Genomic DNA, 11,699 nt, shown 5'->3' on the forward strand with positions numbered 1-11,699 from the left:
ATACAAAATAATTCCTTTAATAAAACCCTGAAATACTATTCACACACAACTGATAGAAATCATTGCTTTTCCTGCTAAGTAACAGTAGCTGGAGACATATCCTCAACAGTTCTAATTGCCCATACAAAATGTATAATATGCTGTGATTTGGAATGCATTTAGGCATAATGTTTGGGCATTTAGGCATAATGTTTGGGCATTTAGGCGTAATGTTTGGGCATTTAGGAATAGTGTTTAGGCATGAGAAACATTTGATGAAATCACAAATGGGCCTTAGAATTATTTAAAAACATTTGATAAAATCATATATGTATATTTTTTTAATGTTGTCAGATTGTTATTGAAACACTGACACGTACACATTGTATTTCCAATGACATATTCTATGACATCATACAGGAGCAAAAGGTGCCATGCTCAGCCCCTAGCCTGTCATCAGAGGTAATGTATCAGCTATGTCTACAGCCAGGTCCTTCAGCACCATGCTGTCGTCTGCTGTCCTCAGCATAGCTTTCAGACTGCTCCAGAACACCTGTCTCTTCCTCTCCTCTCCTCTCCAGACCCGGGCCCCGGGGCCACTCCAGGTAGGTCTGCTGCCTCAGCATTCTCCGCAGGTTCTGGAACTTCCTAGGCAGAGAGTCTGGAGGGATGGGCTCCAGGAGGAGGAAGACCAGGGAGTCCTGCTGTACGCTGATGCAAGAGAGAGAGAGAGAGAGAGAGAGAGAGAGAGGGAGAGAGAGAGAGAGAGAGAGACAGAGAGAGAGAGAGAGAGAGAGAGAGAGAGAGAGAGAGAGAGAGAGAGGGAGAGAGAGAGAGAGAGAGAGAGAGAGGGAGAGACAGAGAGAGAGAGAGAGAGAGAGAGAGAGAGAGGGAGAGACAGAGAGAGAGAGAGAGAGAGAGAGAGAGAGAGAGAGAGAGAGAGAGAGAGAGAGAGGGAGAGAGAGAGAGAGAGAGAGAGAGAGACAGAGAGAGAGAGAGAGAGAGAGAGAGAGAGAGAGAGAGAGAGAGGGAGAGAGAGAGAGAGAGAGAGAGAGAGAGAGAGAGAGAGAGAGAGAGAGAGACAGAGAGACAGAGAGAAAGAGAGAGAGAGAAAGAGAGAGAGAGAGAGAGAGAGAGAGAGAGAGAGAGAGAGAATGAGAGAGAGAGAGAGAGAGAGAGAGAGAGAGAGAGAGAGGAGAGAGAGAGAGAGAGAGAATGAGAGAGAGCGAATGAGAGAGAAAGAAGAGAGAGAGATACAGGAAGACAGACAAATACTTTATTAATCCGAGAGGAACATTTTGTTCGAGACAAAAACAGAATTCAGAAGCAGAGTTAGTAGCCATAAAAATGTCCCATAAAACAGTCCATACCTGATGGCCCCGTGCTGGACGAAGAAGAGCTCGTAGTTGCACCAGTTGCTGTGGACAAAGTTCTTGGAAAGCACGAAGATAGTCTCGTAGCTAGCCTCCACGCAGTTGATGATATTGTCCACGATCCACTCGCCGGGGACAAAGTCCCGCTCATGGATGCAGAGGGACAGACCGGTGCCCTCTAGTGACGGGACCAGCTGGCTGTCCACCCAGCTAGAGTCATGCTGGCTGTAGGAGATGAAGGCAGTGGTAGCGGGAAAGACGCGTCCCCGTAACATATCTGTCCTCGTCCTCCCTCTCCTCTTCACCCGTATCCACACCCACAGCATCTTGGTGTACCAGACACCGTCAGAGACATAGAAGGTGAGGCCCAAGGCAGCAGCGATGACCAAGGTTACTGCTAATGCTGTAGCTGCCTGAAGCCATGGTTCACAGGACAGTTTACCGGGCTTATACTGAGCCAATGACAAGCCAGCAAGGGATGGCGGCTCACTGCAGGCGTAGTCCAAGGGCCAATCAGGAATGCAGGGATTTATTCAGAGCCGTCACGAACCTATAAGAGTCACAGGAGCAGGTGAAAGGGTTGTTTCCTGCCTTGAGGGTCCGCAGACTAGGAAGACCCTCCAAGGTCGCCAGGGAGATGGAGGTGATGGCGTTCTGATCGAAAATAGAGAGAGAGAGCAGCATTGGAAGCGTGGAGATCCACAGGAATGACCTGTATACTGTTGGAGCTCAGGATGAGGTGTGTTAACCTAGGAAACTCTAATAGGACCTCCTGGGTTATGGCAGTAATCCCTGTCTTGGACAGGTCGATCCGTTCAAAGTGCGGAGAGAGGAAGTGGAAGACAGTGTTGCCCAGGTTGTTGTTACTGAGGCTGAGGTCAGTCAGGTTGTTCAGGCCAGGAGCACGGCTCACCGATACTGATGGAGTTAAAGCTCAGGTCCAGAGATCTGAGGGATTTCATCTGGTGGGTCTTGTCTGAGATGAAGGCCAGACTCAGGAAGCGATTGTGGCTCAGAAAGAGCTTGTCTCAGTGCGGGGAACACCGACGTGTAGGAGCAAGACGGCCACCAGAACCCAATGTCACTAAGGAGGTTGTCAGACAGATCCAGGGGTCTCCAGTGAAGGAAGAGCAGATATGAGGTCGCATGGTGAGATGTTCATGCCAGTCCCTGAGAACTTTAGATATGTCATCTGAGATAGAGAGTCAACGCTGATGTTTATCTTGGGGTGAAAAAACATGGGCTCCTTCAGCTACTTTGTCCACGATGACCGATCGGACGTTGACCGAGTGGTTCTGACTTAGGGAACTGAAAACCGTCCGGAGTGTCTTCGTTATAAAGTGATGTTGACAAACGCGAGTTCCTGAAGTGGTGATGACCATACATTCTTTATGAGCTTCACCAACACAGAACTGTTAATGTGAGCGTTTACGAGGGAGGGATTTTTTAACCTGACGCATTACTTTCAATGTCTCAAAAGGATCACCGGACACATTGCAGTTATTTTGGGAATAACCTGACCAACCTTAGTATTGCTGTCTGTGTTTCATTCAAGTCCAAGAGGAAGTCCTTGAAAATGTCAAAATTCTCACCGAAAGGTACGTCAAGGGGTCATTTCCTGAAGGGCCTTGAACACGGTGAGAGAACCAGATTCATATCTCTGCCACTCACTTCCTACACCCAAACCAAGGCGTTTTAAAGATATGTTTCTCAGGGGGGGGGGGGTCAAAGTCATTGTTGTTCACTGAAATAGCATTTGTGCTACAAGCACAAGGAATTCAAGATGAGTCGGGTTTTCAAAGGTACTTGGCAGTCAATAGCTGTCTATAAGGTTGCTTGATAAGTCCAGGATCTGGAGTTGAGGCAGCGAGAGATCCCAGGGATTGGTTGACAAGCAGTTGTGAGATACATTTAAGACCCTGATCCTCGTGGTGTGAACAAATGCATTATGAGATATGAATCTCAGACCGCAGTGAGTTGCCTTCAGGAGACAAAGGTGGGTTAGCCCAGTAAGGTCCTCATCATCCAGTCTATCGATGCTGTTGTGGGAAATGTCTAGGTGTTGGGTGTCGTCGGGCAGATTTGGTGGCACGCTGCTGAGGTTCTGATAGGATGAATTCTTTATTCTCTGTCTTGAAGTGACACACGGGTCCAATCCTCTCTCTCCTCCCTCTGGAACCATGCATTGGACTGTCAGGAGGGATGGGACGGCAACGGTCCAAAAGAGTAAAGACATACTGGAGAAATAAATGAGTCAAATGTAACAAACTTGTCAAATGAAAAGATTTGAATGTAGCTTTAACACATTAATATATACAGCTATCTGAAATTCACAAGTGGCTTGATTGAAAATGTCATGAAAATGTTTTAAAAAAACACCAAATAAATGTAATATTAAAACTCTAAATAAAGAGTATATCCATCAGAAATCAATGTGAAAATTGAAACATTTACCTTTGCCTGGCCACGGCTTCTTCTGCAAAGAGGTAACTAGACTGTTTCACGTAGTCCTTCGTCAGCTTGAAGTTTGCTGTTCGAACAGTTCTACCAGTTGAGTTTTGAGTCTGCAGCTATTTACCCGTCTGTAAAATTGGATATCCTCACCGTCAATCAGCTTTACTCCAGAGTTATATGTTTTGACTTTGTGTCTGTACTCTGATTGTACATTGTCTAATTCCAGCTAGGCTGGCCTATGTGCAAATGTACTTGTCAAATAAAGTGCTTCTGATACCAGTATTTATGTGTTCACTGATGGGGAAGAAGACTGGAGGTCATTGTTAGGTTCCTCTTTTTCCACATGGATTCTTAGATTTTACTTTGGTTGCCATTTCCTTCAAATTCCTTTTTTCATGTTACACTTCTTCATTCTTGGAAAGATACATTGTCTTACGTGACGTCAGATAGTGTGACGGCAATCTGCGCTGATCTGTCTATTCTGTCGAAATACGAACTAGAAATGTTGAGATATGCAAATCTGAAATTCTGAGTTACATAATTAAAATGTTGAGTTACATACAGTGGGGGAAAAAAGTATTTAGTCAGCCACCAATTGTGCAAGTTCTCCCACTTAAAAAGATGAGAGAGGCCTGTAATTTTCATCATAGGTACACGTCAACTATGACAGACAAAATGAGGAAAAAAAATCCAGAAAATCACATTGTAGGATTTTTAATGAATTTATTTGCAAATTATGGTGGAAAATAAGTATTTGGTCAATAACAAAAGTTTCTCAATACTTTGTTATATACCCTTTGTTGGCAATGACACAGGTCAAACATTTTCTGTAAGTCTTCACAAGGTTTTCACACACTGTTGCTGGTATTTTGGCCCATTCCTCCATGCAGATCTCCTCTAGAGCAGTGATGTTTTGGGGCTGTCGCTGGGCAACACGGACTTTCAACTCCCTCCAAAGATTTTCTATGGGGTTGAGATCTGGAGACTGGCTAGGCCACTCCAGGACCTTGAAATGCTTCTTACGAAGCCACTCCTTCGTTGCCCGGGCGGTGTGTTTGGGATCATTGTCATGCTGAAAGACCCAGCCACGTTTCATCTTCAATGCCCTTGCTGATGGAAGGAGGTTTTCACTCAAAATCTCACGATACATGGCCCCATTAATTATTTCCTTTACACGGATCAGTCGTCCTGGTCCCTTTGCAGAAAAACAGCCCCAAAGCATGATGTTTCCACCCCCATGCTTCACAGTAGGTATGGTGTTCTTTGGATGCAACTCAGCATTCTTTGTCCTCCAAACACGACGAGTTGAGTTTTTACCAAAAAGTTATATTTTGGTTTCATCTGACCATATGACATTCTCCCAATCCTCTTCTGGATCATCCAAATGCACTCTAGCAAACTTCAGACGGGCCTGGACATGTACTGGCTTAAGGGGGGGGACACGTCTGGCACTGCAGGATTTGAGTCCCTGGCGGCGTAGTGTGTTACTGATGGTAGGCTTTGTTACTTTGGTCCCAGCTCTCTGCAGGTCATTCACTAGGTCCCCCCGTGTGGTTCTGGGATTTTTGCTCACCGTTCTTGTGATCATTTTGACCCCACGGGGTGAGATCTTGCGTGGAGCCCCAGATCGAGGGAGATTATCAGTGGTCTTGTATGTCTTCCATTTCCTAATAATTGCTCCCACAGTTGATTTCTTCAAACCAAGCTGCTTACCTATTGCAGATTCAGTCTTCCCAGCCTGGTGCAGGTCTACAATTTTGTTTCTGGTGTCCTTTGACAGCTCTTTGGTCTTGGCCATAGTGGAGTTTGGAGTGTGACTGTTTGAGGTTGTGGACAGGTGTCTTTTATACTGATAACAAGTTCAAACAGGTGCCATTAATACAGGTAACGAGTGGAGAACAGAGGAGCCTCTTAAAGAAGAAGTTACAGGTCTGTGAGAGCCAGAAATCTTGCTTGTTTGTAGGTGACCAAATACTTATTTTCCACCATAATTTGCAAATAAATTCATTAAAAATCCTCCAATGTGATTTTCTGGATTTCTTTCCCTCAATTTGTCTGTCATAGTTGACGTGTACCTATGATGAAAATTACAGGCCTCTCTCATCTTTTTAAGTGGGAGAACTTGCACAATTGGTGGCTGACTAAATATTTTTTTCCCCCACTGTAAGTCTGAAATTTGACTTACATTTAGAGGCCCAGCACTTTTCAATTAGGTGGGGCACCACTTTAGATAAAAAACAACAACAATATTGATAAGTAAAAATTTGGATAACTTTTTAGATAGTAAATTGTATATGATATGTCTCTTGTAGCATTGAGGTGATTTCCATCCACAATGATCAGCACAGCAAGGCCACCAGGATACCTGTGGAGAGCTGCCATTTGCCCCAGCACTTTTCAATTAGGTGGAGCACCACTTTAGATTAAAAAATATATATATATTGACCGAAAAGCATTAAAAAGACGGGCAACCCACTGGGCAAAAACTGGTTGAATCAACGTATTGGTTTTACAGAAAGTCATCAAAGTAAGGGAATTTCATCTTTTTAAAAATTCAACTTTTAACCTAAATCCAATGACATGGTGACATTTTGATTGATTTCACGTTAAATTCAAGTTAGTTGACAACTCAACCAAATGTAAATCAAAACTAGACGTTGAGAAAGTACAGTGCCTTCAGAAAGTATTAATACCCCTTGACTTATTCCACATTGTGTCGTGATACAGCCTGAATTCACACAATACCCAATAATGGCAAAGTGAAAACATGTTTTTAGAATTTTTTTGCACATTTATTGAAAATGAAATACAGAAATATCTAATTTACATAAGCATTCAAACCCCTGAGTCAATACATGGTAGAATCACCTTTGGCAGCGATTACAGCTGTGAGTCTTTCTGGGTAAGTCTCTAAGAGCTTTGCCCACCTGGATTGTACAATATTTGCACATTATTCTTTAAAAAAATTCTTCAAGCTCTGTGAAGTTGGTTGTTGATCATTGCTAGACAGACATTTTCAAGTCTTACCATAGATTTTCAAGCCGATTTAAGTCAAAACTGTAACTAGGCCACTCAGGAACATTCAATGTCGTCTTGGTAAGCAACTCCAGTGTATATTTGGCCTTGTGTTTTAGGTTATTGTCCTGCTGAAAGGTGAATGTGTCTCCCAGTGTCTGTTGGAAAGCAGACTGAAGCAGGTTTTCCTCTAGGATTTTGCCTGGCTTAACTCTATTCCGTTTCTTTTAATCCTTTAAAAAAAAAACACAGCTGAAGGTAGCCTACAGTAGCCTACTGATAAGCATCTGCCTCTAACCCTAGGAAGCTCTTTGCCACATTCTCCTCCCTGCTGAATCCTCCTCCCCCCCCCCCCGCCCCCCTCCCTCTCTGTGGATGACTTCGTCAACCATTTTGAAAAGAAGGTTGATGACATCCGATCCTCGTTTGTTAAGCCAAATGACACTGCTGGTCCTGCTCACACTGCCCTACCCTATGCTTTGACTTCTTTCTCCCCTCTCTCTCCAGATAAAATCTTGCGACTTGTGACGGCAGGCCGCCCAACAACCTGCCCGCTTGACCCTATCCCCTCCTCTCTTCTCCAGACCATCTCCGGTGACCTTCTCCCTTACCTCACCTCGCTGATCAACTCATCCTTGACCGCTGGCTATGTCCCTTCCGTCTTCAAGAGAGCGAGAGTTGCACCCCTTCTCAAAAAACCAACACTCGATCCCTCTGATGTCAACAACTACAGACCAGTATCCCTTCTTTCTTTTCTCTCCAAAACTATTGAGCGTGCCGTCTTTAGCCAACTCTCTTGCTATCTCTCTCAGAATGACCTTCTTGATCCAAACCAGTCAGGTTTCAAGACTGGTCATTCAACAGAGACTGCTCTTCTCTGTGTCACGGAGGCTCTCCGCACTGCTAAAGCTAACTCTCTCTCCTCTGCTCTTGTCCTTCTAGACCTGTCTGCTGCCTTTGATAGTGTGAACCGTCAGATCCTCCTCTCCACCCTCTCCGAGCTGGGCATCTCCGGCGCGGCTCACTCTTGGATTGCGTCCTACCTGACCGGTCGCTCCTACCAAGTGGCGTGGCGAGAAGCTGTCTCCGCACCATGTGCTCTCACCACTGGTGTCCCCCAGGGCTCAGTTCTAGGACCTCTCCTATTCTCGCTATACACCAAGTCACTTGGCTCTGTCATATCCTCACATGGCCTCTCCTATCATTGCTACGCTGACGACACACAACTAATCTTCTCCTTTCCCCCTTCTGATAACCAGGTGGTGAATCGCATCTCTGCATGTCTGGCAGACATATCAGTATGGATGACGGATCACCACCTCAAGCTGAACCTTGGCAAGACGGAGCTGCTCTTCCTCCCGGGGAAGGACTGCCTGTTCCATGATCTCGCCATCACGGTTGACAACTCCGTTGTGTCCTCCTCCCAGAGTGCGAAGAGCCTTGGCGTGACCCTGGACAACACCCTGTCGTTCTCTGCTAACATCAAGGCGGTGACCCGATCCTGTAGGTTCATGCTCTACAACATTCGGAGAGTACGACCCTGCCTTACACAGGAAGCGGCACAGGTCCTAATCCAGGCACTTGTCATCTCCCGTCTGGATTACTGCAACTCGCTGTTGGCTGGGCTCCCTGCCTGTGCCATTAAACCCCTACAACTCATCCAGAATGCCGCAGCCCGTCTGGTGTTCAACCTTCCCAAGTTCTCTCACGTCACCCCGCTCCTCCGCACACTCCACAGGCTTCCAGTTGAAGCTCGCATCTGCTACAAGACCATGGTGCTTGCCTACGGAGCTGTGAGGGGAACGGCACCTCCGTACCTTCAGGCTCTGATCAGTCCCTACACCCAAACGAGGGCATTGCGTTCATCCACCTCTGGCCTGCTGGCTCCCCTACCTCTGCGGAAGCACAGTTCCCGCTCAGCCCAGTCAAAACTGTTCGCTGCTCTGGCACCCCAATGGTGGAACAAGCTCCCTCACGACGCCAGGACAGCGGAGTCACTCACCACCTTCCGGAGACATTTGAAACCCCACCTCTTTAAGGAATACCTGGGATAGGATAAAGTAATCCTTCTACCCCCCCCTTACCCCAACCCACCCCCCCCCCAAAAAAACATTTTTTGTAAGTCGAAATAAAAATAAAAAAAACATTGTAAAGTGGTTATCCCACTGGCTATAAGGTGAATGCACCTATTTGTAAGTCGCTCTGGATAAGAGCGTCTGCTAAATGACGTAAATGTAAATGTAATAACAACCACAGCTGAAGGTAGCCTACAGTAGCCTACTGATAACAACCACAGCTGAAGGTAGCCTACAGTAGCCTACTGATAACAACCACAGCTGAAGGTAGCCTACAGTAGCCTACTGATAACAACCACAGCTGAAGGTAGCCTACAGTAGCCTACTGATAACAACCACAGCTGAAGGTAGCCTACAGTAGCCTACTGATAACAACCACAGCTGAAGGTAGCCTACAGTAGCCTACTGATAACAACCACAGCTGAAGGTAGCCTACAGTAGCCTACTGATAACAACCACAGCTGAAGGTAGCCTACAGTAGCCTACTGATAACAACCACAGCTGCAGGTAGCCTACAGTAGCCTACTGATAACAACCACAGCTGAAGGTAGCCTACAGTAGCCTACTGATAACAACCACAGCTGAAGGTAGCCTACAGTAGCCTACTGATAACAACCACAGCTGCAGGTAGCCTACAGTAGCCTACTGATAACAACCACAGCTGAAGGTAGCCTACAGTAGCCTACTGATAACAACCACAGCTGAAGGTAGCCTACAGTAGCCTACTGATAACAACCACAGCTGAAGGTAGCCTACAGTAGCCTACTGATAACAACCACAGCTGCAGGTAGCCTACAGTAGCCTACTGATAACAACCACAGCTGAAGGTAGCCTACAGTAGCCTACTGATAACAACCACAGCTGCAGGTAGCCTACAGTAGCCTACTGATAACAACCACAGCTGAAGGTAGCCTACAGTAGCCAACTGATAACAACCACAGCTGCAGGTAACCTACAGTAGCCTACTGATAACAACCACAGCTGAAGGTAGCCTACAGTAGCCTACTGATAACAACCACAACCACAGCTGAAGGTAGCCTACAGTAGCCTACTGATAACAACCACAGCTGCAGGTAGCCTACAGTAGCCTACTGATAACAACCACAGCTGAAGGTAGCCTACAGTAGCCTACTGATAACAACCACAGCTGAAGGTAGTCTACAGTAGCCTACTGATAACAACCACAGCTGAAGGTAACCTACAGTAGCCTACTGATAACAACCACAGCTGAAGGTAGCCTACAGTAGCCTACTGATAACAACCACAGCTGAAAGTAGCCCACAGTAGCCTACTGATAACAACCACAGCTGAAGGTAGCCTACAGTAGCCTACTGATAACAACCACAGCTGAAAGTAGCCCACAGTAGCCTACTGATAACAACCACAGCTGAAGGTAGCCTACAGTAGCCTACTGATAACAACCACAGCTGAAGGTAGCCTACAGTAGCCTACTGATAACAACCACAGCTGCAGGTAGCCTACAGTAGCCTACTGATAACAACCACAGCTGAAGGTAGCCTACAGTAGCCTACTGATAACAACCACAGCTGAAGGTAGCCTACAGTAGCCTACTGATAACAACCACAGCTGAAGGTAGCCTACGGTAGCCTACTGATAACAACCACAGCTGCAGGTAGCCTACAGTAGCCTACTGATAACAACCACAGCTGAAGGTAGCCTACAGTAGCCTACTGATAACAACCACAGCTGAAGGTAGCCTACAGTAGCCTACTGATAACAACCACAGCTGAAGGTAGCCTACAGTAGCCCACTGATAACAACCACAGCTGAAGGTAGCCTACAGTAGCCTACTGATAACAACCACAGCTGAAGGTAGCCTACAGTAGCCTACTGATAACAACCACAGCTGCAGGTAACCTACAGTAGCCTACTGATAACAACCACAGCTGAAGGTAGCCTACAGTAGCCAACTGATAACAACCACAGCTGAAGGTAGCCTACGGTAGCCTACTGATAACAACCACAGCTGAAGGTAGCCTACGGTAGCCTACTGATAACAACCACAGCTGAAGGTAGCCTACAGTAGCCTACTGATAACAACCACAGCTGAAGGTAGCCTACGGTAGCCTACTGATAACAACCACAGCTGAAGGTAGCCTACAGTAGCCTACTGATAACAACCACAGCTGCAGGTAGCCTACAGTAGCCTACTGATAACAACCACAGCTGAAGGTAGCCTACAGTAGCCTACTGATAACAACCACAGCTGAAGGTAGCCTACAGTAGCCTACTGATAACAACCACAGCTGAAGGTAGCCTACAGTAGCCTACTGATAACAACCACAGCTGCAGGTAGCCTACAGTAGCCTACTGATAACAACCACAGCTGCAGGTAGCCTACAGTAGCCTACTGATAACAACCACAGCTGAAGGTAGCCTACAGTAGCCTACTGATAACAACCACAGCTGAAGGTAGCCTACAGTAGCCTACTGATAACAACCACAGCTGAAGGTAGCCTACAGTAGCCTACTGATAACAACCACAGCTGAAGGTAGCCTACAGTAGCCTACTGATAACAACCACAGCTGCAGGTAGCCTACAGTAGCCTACTGATAACAACCACAGCTGAAGGTAGCCTACAGTAGCCTACTGATAACAACCACAGCTGCAGGTAGCCTACAGTAGCCTACTGATAACAACCACAGCTGAAGGTAGCCTACAGTAGCCTACTGATAACAACCACAGCTGAAGGTAGCCTACAGTAGCCTACTGATAACAACCACAGCTGAAGGTAGCCTACAGTAGCCTACTGATAACAACCACAGCTGAAGGTAGCCTACA

General features: G+C 46.3%; 1 pseudogene across 1 annotated transcript; it reads right to left on the minus strand.

The window, feature by feature from the left end:
• Positions 1-424: 424 nt before the first annotated feature.
• LOC311126149 (toll-like receptor 1) lies at positions 425-6,188 on the minus strand (annotated as a pseudogene). Its single transcript has 3 exons — positions 6,172-6,188; positions 1,350-2,803; positions 425-690 (listed from the first exon to the last, which is right to left on the minus strand). The product of its transcript is annotated as a toll-like receptor 1 (transcript).
• Between the last annotated feature and the right edge of the window lie 5,511 nt (positions 6,189-11,699).

Source organism: Coregonus lavaretus (assembly GCF_964263955.1).
Source record: "Coregonus lavaretus genome assembly, contig: HAP1_SCAFFOLD_296, whole genome shotgun sequence".
In the NCBI taxonomy this organism is placed as follows: Eukaryota; Metazoa; Chordata; class Actinopteri; order Salmoniformes; family Salmonidae; genus Coregonus; species Coregonus lavaretus.